Here is an 11709-nt window from a genome sequence, read left to right on the forward strand (position 1 = left end):
ACATATATTGTGGTGGTGCAAATATTATGTGAGTGCATGTGCATACTTAGATATTACATAGTTAGGAGACCGTTGGTCTGGTTCCTCGTAGCAATGGTTGGATGAAGCAAGGGTTCGATGGGATGGGAAATATTGTTGATGTTGAGGAGAAGTATACTTGAAGGCTTCTTGAGACATCGTTTGTGATTTTGACAACACGATGTAGCATAATTGAGCTCATTGATGCCTTAGCTTTGGTAGTTGGTGGCTACTTGTAGTGGTTGAAGAGTACAATGTACTTTCCATGGGCTTCCATGCCTTGCTTACCACCACTATTGATTGCAATGGCACTGAGATGGAGTGCGAAAAAGAATTGTGTACATGGTTTAGGGTGACAGGTCCCTAACCACAGGCGAGATGAGCTCCCTGGGTATATCATGCCCTTGATGTGTCGCCCTGAACAATTATGGGGGATGTGGAAAAGGGCTAGGGGATTAGGGACGAAGCCAATCGACTATGGTCACGGGACGTACTTAATTTGAGGACCCCTAGGTGCTAGTGCTGTGATCATGGGTGCCCCCTTTTTTTTTCTCTCTCTCTTTTTATTTTCTTTCTTTTCTTTTCTTGTTCTTTTGCTTTGTGTGTGTGTGTGTGTGTTGATAAAATGAATACAACCATTGCAATACGTTGAGGCTATCAGTCTTTCATTTAGATTGGGAAATATCGAGATCCAAGGCCTGTGAAAAATGGATATTACAAAGATGATTGTATTACTAGCCTCGATGCTAGAGGAACAGTTGTTGAGATGGAGAGATATACTTGAGATTTTACAAACCTCTTTGTAACATGCGAGACATCGATACAATTGAGGTAGCGATTGCAGTGAGCTATACATGGACAAGGGATAGAGCATCTGGTAGCAAATGGCATCCTGGTAGACAAAGAACTATTTGCCTTATCATTGTTGAGAGCATGGCTCCTACCCGGCTGTTGAGTTTGGCCAAGAAAGAAAGAGTAGCCAATGACTATGCTTTGGGCCATGCTCAAATGCACTACGTGCTTTTTGTATGGTTGATTTTGTCTTCCAACGGGGCTTCTATCAACGGCTCTTTGCTCTTGGTATTTCTGTCACTTTCCCCGTAATGGTTCTTTGTGGGGTTGGTGGTCTTGTGGTGGCTTGGACCTTGAACACTTTCATTATGAAGACTTGTGTCGTCCTGTATCCACTTGACGCTTCGTGAAAGTATATGCAAATCACATGTGTCAATTATGATGAATAGATGCAACGCAAGAAGATATTACTTCACCTTAATCCTATGGTGTTGACTTGCGATGCATCTCATCGGCGCTTGTTAAAGACATGCCATGTATTAGTAGTGAGGGAGATTTGTACAGTTGGGGGGAGCTTGCCCCTTTAACCCCTTAAGAACAAAAAGTTATGGCAAGATGGCCTTTGTGAAGCATCTTATACAACATAGGGGCTATTTTATTTGTATGAGGCGGGGTGAGTTTGGGTGGTCGGGTGGCTAGGGTTGCGCCGGTGAGGGACTCCCATCAGGTTGGGTAGGGAAAATATCAGCCGAGACCCAAATGGTGTAGTCCCTTGCCACAGCTGTTTCAAGAATGCTTTTAAATAATTTAGCAAATTTATGCTTGTTTCTAGTTGCCTTCTCCTCTTTCGAGCACCCGGTGCTCGAGTGTTTGGTGAGGGCCTCCACGGCCGGTGTTGCTATACCCCGGGTGCTCCCTTGAGCCTTCGTCCCCCTTGGCTTGGCAAGTTTTCGGCCTGTGTCCTGGGCATTGTCACTTGGGGCCTCTTTTCGGCGCGTATCTCTTTAGAGTAGGAAGGTAGCGTTCTGGTGGAGACGCTAGTGCCTTATGCTCCCTCCGATGGCGGAGAGCTTCCTTGTAAGCCAGCTGCACTATGTGCTGCATGACAGCTCTACTGGTGGGGAACCTGAAAAATGTGAATCAAGGGTTAGGCCGTAAGATAGGACAGAATTATTCACATAACAGGGATTACACAATGGATTATCAAGCGCATATGACAAGGAGTGCGGTGGGGCACACAGTGTTTGTTGTAGAGGGACGGCTCTCATGATGATGTTCATTCTGTTTGGACTGCGGGGTGTATTCCAGCCAGTAGCTTTGCTCTTAAGTGCGCTTTGCTCTTAAGTTTTTATGCATAGTTCAACTCTTCATTATGTTTTTCCTTTGTGTTATGTTTTCCTAATCACCTTACCCCCTCCCCCTCGTGGAAAGATGAAAATCCTTCCTAGGATTGAATAGGACGAGGCAAGGGCATTAAAGTACAGCGTGGTGTGTTTAATTTGACAACAGCCACCACTGGTAGAAATTTGGGTTGTATTCCAATTGGGCATGATGGTCAAGTTCATGAGGTCTAATGGATGCTTGCGTGCTATACGTTAGGACATCGTGTAGCACATCGCCAGATTTGAGGCAGCTAGCAACGTGTAGCTCTTCTTTTATAGGGACTCGGTCGATATAAGGATGAGCCAATAAATGGTCGTCAAGTAGTTTATTACGCAAGATGGCCATAACCCTAAAAGAAGTAGGAGCTGTGTACGTGGGGTCATATTCTGCAGGCTTGATTGCGCGTCTCTACTCAGCATTCGTTATAATTTGGCAACCTTTTCGCTCCCATTGGAGGCGTAAGGCATACCATTGCTGTAAGAATGAAGAGGTAGAGTTTGCAAGACTCAGGAGATCTTCAAGCTCTTGTTTTGGTGCAAAGTCGGCAGGCTTTCGGTATGAGGTCAGCATCTTGCCGATGATTTCTTGGTCCTTTGAGACTTCACCACTAGTGATAAGCTCAGCTGCAACCTTGGGGAATTTGATGGTCATGAGCTCGTACTCTTCCCAGGTGCATGGTAAAGCACGGACTTTAGAAGCAAGTGGCTCATCAAGAAGGTGAAGGTCTAGCTGCTCATAACTTCGGGCAAAGGTCGTGAATGTGATGTCCATCATTTTAATGCAAGTAACCAATTCATCACCTGAATTGGTAGCAAGGTCCTTGGCCATAGCAAGAAACGAGCGTCGCTCATATGAAGGCCTAAGACTTGCTGGTGCCTGCGGTGGAACAGAACTAGATGGATGCATTAGCGATGATGTTCTGCTAGATTGCTCCTTGGGATCAGCATCCACTTGGAAGGTTAGTTGTGTGTCCTGCGGCTTGGAATATGTGCAACCTTCATCGTGAGCTTCTTTGAGCATGCAAGAGTCGGTCGCATTAGATGATTGCGGGACATCTAGCTACTGCGTAAGTTAATAGGTTTGTGAGATCTCGAGAGACATAGTGGGTTCATGTTGCACGGGACTGATTGGTTGAGTCTCTAGAGACTTTTCTCTGGCATCAGTAGTGGCTGGTTTAGAGCCAGTGGGTTGTCGCTTTGGCCGATAGATGGGCTTAGGTTTTGGGGCTTCGGCCTTTGTGGTTGTCATAGATTTGACAGCTTGGGTCTTAGGTATGGTTGGTTGTTTAGTGAACACATTGCTTGAAGTAGGTGTGGCCGCAAGCTATGTAAGGGGTTTGTTCTTAATAACGACTGATGTCTTGGGCACCTAGATCCAGCTGTTTCCCTCATAGTATCCTTGAGCAGGTAATAGGGTTATGGGGACCCATCGCGGCTTAAGTGTGCGTTTACGGCTTTGGCGTCTAGGCTGATTTCTAGGCTTTGCATGAGAGTTCTAGGTTTGCGGGGTCGCGTTTGCTTATTGTGGGAAGGCTTGCCTTGATGTTTAGGTACCCTTTGAAATGTAGGTTGCTTAACCTTAGGAGTGGGTTTGGTGGGTGGTGTTTTGTGGGCTAAGTGGGGTGTAGCCTTAGGCATGGTCTTCTCTATTGGTGGAGTGGAGGTCTTGGAGGGACCTACACTGCCCTTGCTGAAAGTTGTCACGATGCGCACATTTCCTATGGCGAGGTGGATATACTGCAAGTTGTAATCGATGTTACAATGGGTTTGTCTTTTGAAAGTGCGCTCTAGTAGCAACACCTTGCCTGCCTCCTTCATGTTGGGCAACACATAGAAGATGATTGGCAAACTTTCAGACTCAATAGAGACAACGACTTTGCACTTCCGAAGGAGTGCATAGAATTTTTCCCCAAATGGGCTAAGTTTAGCGTTAACTGGCTGCAACTGGGGTTGACCAATGAGGGTCTAATGAGCATGGGTTAGGATATTGACGTCAGCTCCCTCATCGATCAAAGCATCAAAAGAATGTGTCTTTTGGGCTGTGGCCCTGATTCGTAAATAAGCTAGAGCAACAACTTCCTCATCATCCTCTATCTCAGTGATGGTTGCGATGCAGACATTGATAGGGGCCTCTATCATAGGGGGCTCATGTAAAGGATGTGTGGGAGGTAGTACTTCTTCATGGGACTACCATTGAAAGAGCCTCTGCCCTCGCCTTCTAGTGTTTCAAGTTCGACATTGCCCATCCTACTGATGGCACACACTCTAAAAGGTACAAGGCTAGCCTCCTCATCCTTGGTCAGGTCATCTGCTATGAATACAGGTTGAGGCTTCTCACCTTCCCCTACCAAGTTGACTTGACCTTGGCGGGTCCTTCAATAGGCTCGCTGATTTGGCCTTGCCTCTTTGCTCCTAGCAAGACCACCACTCTATCACCCTTCTTGAACTTAGTGAAGTGTTTGGGTAGGTCCTGCGGTTTCTTTTGTCATTCTGCGTCTGACTCTTTTGCTCGTTTCTTTCTTTCCTACTTTAGCCGATTGTGCGTTAGGTGGACTGGGAAGTCTCCCTTGGTGCGTTTGATTTTGGATGGCATGGGTATTTTAGGGTCGCTCTCCATACTAACTTCAGACTCTGAGTTGAACTCACAGCCCTCACTAGAGGAAGGAGTCTCCCCGGGTGGTCGCAGTTCAGTAGGTGCGTGTGTCCTTAACACAGGTACCACTGGTGGTTGGGCAATTCTAGCTTGCTCATAATCTGCTGCCCCTATGCGTTCCAACAAAGAGCGATCGCAATCCAATCTCATAACTCCTCTCTGGATCTCATATGAATTCCTTTCTCGGGGCCTAGAGTTTGCTCTTATATGCTCTATCACCCTTCCATCAGTATCGTACTTCGTGGTATCCATTTCCTCCTCGCTCTTCTCACTGATGGAGGAACAATCCTCATATTCATTGGCAGAACCATCACTCCCTAACTGCTAGTCATCGTGGGTCATCCTTTCTAGCCTCTTTCTCATCGGTACTGGAGCCCAATTGTATAGCAAGTTCAGGTCATGAACTTTGGTCCACTTCCACTTGTGCTTACCCAAGAGGTTTCTAAGGGGCAAGAGATTAGTGGAAGGATTGCCCTCCAATCTGCCTGTTAAATACTCTAGGGTCTCCTGGAGTTCTAGCTTATTATTTGGGACATGGAAAGTGACAGGTTTGGGCCGACCACACGCATTCCTTGCCATCATGCAAAGTGGTACTACTGAGTGTTCCTCATCTGGCGTGCACATGGCTTATGCAGCTTGCTTATACTCCTCCTCATCGTCTGAGAATGGGAGATCGATGGTTGCAAGGACATGCATCTAATCTCACTCATCCTCAGGGCAGGGGATATACTTGGTCAGTGGCCCATACGATGTGGTTGGTTGTGTGTCACCCCTCAATGTGGCTGAGATGTCATCTAGATCAATAGGTGTTGTCTTCCAGGTATCCATCTCCACCCTTATTGCTTCCTTCCGATTCGCTAAGAAGATTAGACCGTTGCCCCAATCCTCGATGACTCGTGCATTCCTCATCCAGGGTCGGCCTAGGAGGATGTCGTAGTCCACTCCCTTCATAACAATGAAGTGTACAAAGAATTGGACACCTGCAATTTTCACTGGCTGATTCTTTAAAACTCCGAATGGCCTTACCTTCATTCCATTTGCTAGTGTGACATTGAACCTAGCAGTCTCAAAACGGGAGGGTTTCCCTAGGCCTGCAAGACTGTGTGGCTCAAGACACTAACCCCTGTGCCTATGTCTACGATTTCTTTCCTTGTCATGTCTCCTAGGGCCAGGATAGGCAACATAGCGTGCATCTCAGTGTCCTCCCAAAAAGCATTTACATGCAGAGATTTAGGCACTGTGCAGCATTAAGCTCGGTATCTGTGTGACTGCATCATGCTCATGTAGGTCAGGAACAATCTACTCAATTGGTTCCTCCATCCAGTGCTTCAGTTCCAGCCAAAGCGTCAGATACTGCCTAAGTAGGTCTCCTAGGCTCAGGGTCATTGGGGTGGTTACTAATGTCATGAGGAGGTTACTTGTCATTTGTCTCTCCTCCATTCCCACACCTCTAGGCCATTGGCCTTGGGTGTTTAAGTGACCCATGGCTCCTAAGCTTCTCCTGGGTGGTGCTGCCCATGGCATAGGCGCATCTCTTGACCTTGGTCGAGAGGGTGAGACTGGGGTGCTCACACTAGAGAAGTCTTCTGTTCCGTCTTCTATGATGACCTCATCATCCTTCAGGTTCTCTTGGGCTTCCTTTACCCATTCCTTGACATTTTCAATCGCTTCTAATTGGCGCTTCGGGCGGGGGTACTCCCCTACCTTAGCACTCCCTTTCTTTGTTGTTTTTGGAGCAGTGTTTTCAGTCTCAGCATCAGTCACCTTCCTGCCACTCACTAGCATCATCCCTCCGTCGGTTTTGAGAGTGATCTTAGCGTCGGTTTTCTTCTTTCTCCACCTACGACTCTTCTTCCCTATTGAGGCAGCGTCTAGGTTGCTAGGCGCAGACAGTGATATGCCAGACTGCCACATTTGTGCACGTGTCATGACATGCAGCGGGATGGGTGTATCCTCGTTGTCGAATGTCACAACGCCAAACAACCCCAAATGTACTGATGGTACATTGTCTGAGCTCGAGGACAGGTTTTTTCTAGGGCATTCCCTGAAGAGATGGGTGATGCCACACTCGGCACACCTGAGATCAGCTCTCTCCCTATTAACCTGCTCTTTTTCTGAGCATCATATCGATATGTGACCAAGGTGACCACAAGTCCAACACGTGACTAGGTCTTGGGTTAGCCCTGAAAAACCTCCGCCTCTTCCCCTTCCTAATTCCATCACCGGCACTGGTCGATAGTCCATGAGAACCGGATTACCCTCTTCATCATATGAGATGTAAGGGTTCACATATGACTCCTCATCATTGGGCTCTTCCACATAGTGGATGGGAGCGTCACTTGATGGATGTGTCACGAAGGGTCTAGGTCGTCTGGATATGCCCGTGGGATCGATCTCTAATCTAGGAATGGCCGGTTTTGCATCATTAGGTGCTGGAAGGGCCAATAGGGATCCTCTTCCGAAGAAGTTAGGCGGCATATTCTCGTAGTATCTTCTTGGCAATCGACAATGCATTGCATCGTGGCCAAACCTTCTGCAATTCGCACAAGACCTCGATCTTGAATCTTGACACTCGTCGGCAGGGATGTGGTTGCCTCCATAGTGCACACACTGGACATGCGGTCTAGTGGGTCTCTTTACCAACTCCTGCAACCATGCTAGCTCCATCTTGACTTCGACTAGCTCTTGGTCTTGTGCCGTGCTCTTGCCCTTATCCTACATGTCAGGGACTGATCTCTCACTATAGGTTGTGGCTTTCTCTGTGGTTCTTTGGCTAGAGCCATCTTGATTTGAGGCTTCTAGTACTTCTCTTCCTAAGCTGGTCATCTACCCTTATTGCCTCATTGAAACCCCATTGAGCACATCTCTCTACAAGCTCGAGTTGCTTGCCAGTGCCTTGTAAAGCTCCTCGTTGCAGATTCCGTTTATAAAAATGGTAGAGACCACTCTCTTGTTTGGTCATTCGTTGGTATGGATTCTCTTAAATAGGCTACGTATATAAGTAACGTAGTCTCTAATGTCCTCTTTGTCCTTGTGACTGACATTCATCAGTTGGATTATGAGGTTGTTCGAATACCCTATCTCTGAAAATCTCTTGATGAAGATATCCTTCAAGCGATTGAAGTTCGTTCGCTCTGCTGTGTCTAGGTTAGTGTACCACGTTCTTCCCTTATCGCCCAAACAAAGCCTGAAAGCCTGAGAGTGTTGGGCGAGGTCCGTGAGATTGTTGGCTTTGCAAACCTGCTCGAATTGCTCCACAAAGCTATAGGGGTCGTTGCTGGGCTAGTACTTGTCCAGCTGCTTGGCCACTGTAGGGATCTTGTTGTGCCTCTTTGCCCCCTGCATGACTCCTAAGCCTGTGAACAAAGAGGTGGCTAGTGCAGTTACACTGTTCTGCAAAGCTGTGTTGTCTCTGAACCGCTTGGTGACAAGCTCGCTCAGTGTCAAGCCTGCCTCTAGCTCTCTCTCCCTCTCTGCATTCAGACCTGTTGTGGCGTTACCAACTAAGGCTAGAATGCGTCGTGTCTCGTGTACCTCTAAGTCTTGCTGCAATTTCCTCATCCTTTGCTCGCGGTTATACATCATGATGCTCTGCAGCGCTTTCCTAGCTGCCTTCCTCTCTTCCTCAAGGCTCGTGACTACTTCCTCGATAGGTTTGCCATGGATTACGGTCCTTGTTAGCCAGTCGTATTGGTCAACCATATGCTGCAATTCGATTGGAAACTTGGCCAAGTCCATCTAGTCATACTCTCGGTCCACATCTGCTCTTGACATTTCTGTAGCCTCTCGCTCCACTAGATTGTTGATCAATCCAATTAGCTCGGGTAGCAACTTGCCCTCAATCTTGTCGTCTTCGAACTCTTCGGGGTCTTTAGGGTCCTATTAATGGGGCTCTGTGGCACCCAGATATGTCTTAGGGTCTGCTCCTACTGGTGGGTTCTTTGAATTATTATGATTCTATGTGAGTTCCTTGTTATTGAAAACAACTGTCAATTTTATTCACACTTGTGCTTAGTGCTTTCCAGTGCACAGTGTCAAATCAGGCTTTCTCCCTTTTAGTGCACTTTAAATTATGAAATCAGTGTGGGGTGCGAATGCAAAATGAACAATGCAGTTTCCGCTTTTTCCCCTTTTGTTAGCAACCTAATACGGCTCTAAGTGCATTTCCGAGGTGTCCTCTCGTATTGTCTAGGATCTATGCTGCACACTCTAAAGCCTGTCAAGGCCAGATTAGAATCTGAGAGTCAGTTTTAGCTCTAAGTCTCGTCTATTCTATGACCTGCTACTAGAGGTTGACTCTAGGCTGCCCATGTGTGGTTTCTCCAATTTCTGGCTTCTGAGAGCCGGGTCAAGTACTCAGGGATGTTTGGGGATGCGTTCAAAGTGGCATTGGCCTGAGGAGGTGGCTCACTTACCAGTTAAAAATGTTCTACCCTGGTGGTTCAATTCCCAGAATCGGACCATCCGATTTTGGGTGGTCCGACTGTCCAAGTTGGACTATCCAATCGGATTGGGTGGTCTGATCCTAGTCTTGGTCCGACTAGAGCTAGTCCATCTGACTAGAGTTGGTCTATCCAATTGGAGCTGGTTCATTCGGTCCAACTATGTGACGACAGTACGATCGGACGGGTGGGTCCAAGTCTAAAAATGGGTCCTACTACCACGTAGTAGGGTCCAATTGGTAGAGTCGGATGGTCCGATCGCATAGTTGGTCCGACTGGACGAGTGGTCCGACTGGTAGAGTCGGACGGTCCCCGAATTCGAGAGTCGGACAGTTTGAGTGTCCGATTCTGGGAATTGGACACCTGCAGCCTGGTTCGACCGCGTTTGCCATGATGCAATTGCGAGGATGCGAGTAGTGAATGCTACGCATGGGAGTCCTGGTACAAGCTCCAACTTTCTAGATCAAACAAGCACAACTCAGAGAAGGTCAAGGAATACCTAGAGTGGCTGGACGATAGCAAAACGACCGGATTGAACCCCTTCTGTACCTACACTCACACTCTTTCTCTCAAGCTCTCTGTCTTTGGATGTTGGACTACAAAATGAGTCCTCCCCTGACCTTTTGAGCCTCTTATTGCCCTGCTCAAATCTCCTTCAACCTTATGGTTGCCCCTCTTGCACCCATCTGCTTAAGATTTAGATTTTATGCCCCTTTCTCCTAGTTTTCAACATGTTTACTGCAGCAAAAAACCCTTATGTTTTCCCCATTTCCTTGGTCCTAATCCTATCCAAGTGCAACAAAAATAAAAAACAGTGGCTGAGGTTGATTTACCTACTTGCCTACTCAACAACAAACCAAAATACTTACTTGTTCCGAAGATCAAATCATCTAAATCTTCTATCTATCTCAAGCACCGGTTCAGGCTCAAAACCCTACCTCTATGCTCGATTCGAAGCGCGCGGTGCTCAAGGCCCGATTCCGTTGGTCCCGGCAATGGAACCAAAATGAAGGGAGCTACAAGTTCAACCCTCGAGATCTACGGACCCCTTATTGGTCAAGCGTTTCAAGCCGAGCGGCCATGGCTACCTCTCACATACCCGATGTGCCCTCCCTACATATGGGGTGTAGTGAGCTTACTTGATGCCTGATTGAGTGCCCTCCTCTCCCGTGCACACCGGTAGCTCCATGATCCTTGAGGCAAGCTCAAGCAACCTCAATTCCTCTCCAACAAGCTCCATCCTCCATAGTCGCACGAGACAAGAGAAGAGTAGAGAAGAGAAGAAGATGAAGAGAGGATACAGGGAGCTTCTTCTCCTCGATCCCTCGCTCTCACACACTTACTACCTCACTCCCTCTCACTCACTCACTCCCTGATTGTACTTCATATCATGTTAGTAGACCAAGGTTTACAGTTGCATGTATTTCACAAAGAATAAGTGTGATTTTTAATGTAATTTTAAATGCACTTTATTTGCAATTTTTATGATAATTTAAATGGTTCTTTAAACATGCTTGTTCTACAATTCTACAATTTTTATGCTTGATTACACGTGAAAATAAATGTGCTTTATGGTGACAAAAAAACCCGGGAATTATTAGTTGCAATTTTGCTACCAACAGCTCCTTGGTTTTTTTTTTTTTGCCCTTTCTTGCAATCTCATTAGGCATTGTTTTTACGAGTTGAATCCACATATTATAAAAGACCACATACAACAACATAATTTTAGATAACAAAATGTTCAAAATCAGAATGACCAAGCATACTTGTATTACTAGAAATATATAAAAAGTATGACAAAGATATTTACATGACTTTTAAGCCACCTATTGTGGCTTTTAGTATCTAATGTGCTATGTACTTTGCTATATACATTACTCATGTCTCCTTTAAAGAGCTATCATCATAATCCCCTCCCTTCTCATTCTCATTGCCATTTCCCTCCTCAAATAAGTACTTGCCATCCTCTATATCACTTGTTGCTATGCTTTCTCCCTCTCTTATTGCCTCATTGTGTTAATGCCCTTATAGATGTGGAAAATTCAAACTTTGAATAACTAAGAACTTCTAATGCACTTAAAAAAGACACAAATTCACAAATTCTTCTTACCATGATTTTGTGCTACTGTTGCTTTGTGATGTCAACCTCACAATACAAATGTGTTCATATAGCAAACTTGCTATGATGGTGCTTTGAAGCCGTCTCGTGGCTTGTGGGCACATTCAGTCCACAATGCTCAATTGCAAAATGAAAATTCCATGAGTATTAAATATAATCCATCACAAGTTTAAGCACATAAAAAACTTAAGAAAAAAATGAGATACTTACAAAATTAGCCTTGTATCGACACCTCTTCACTTGAAATAGGACAATTCTATTGTGGACTAAAGACCACATACTCCACCCTACTTTGAGCTTCAA

The sequence above is a fragment of the Lygodium microphyllum genome, chromosome 2, assembly GCF_053477565.2.
Source record: "Lygodium microphyllum isolate KBCC chromosome 2, Lygodium_microphyllum_v1.1.10, whole genome shotgun sequence".
In the NCBI taxonomy this organism is placed as follows: Eukaryota; Viridiplantae; Streptophyta; class Polypodiopsida; order Schizaeales; family Lygodiaceae; genus Lygodium; species Lygodium microphyllum.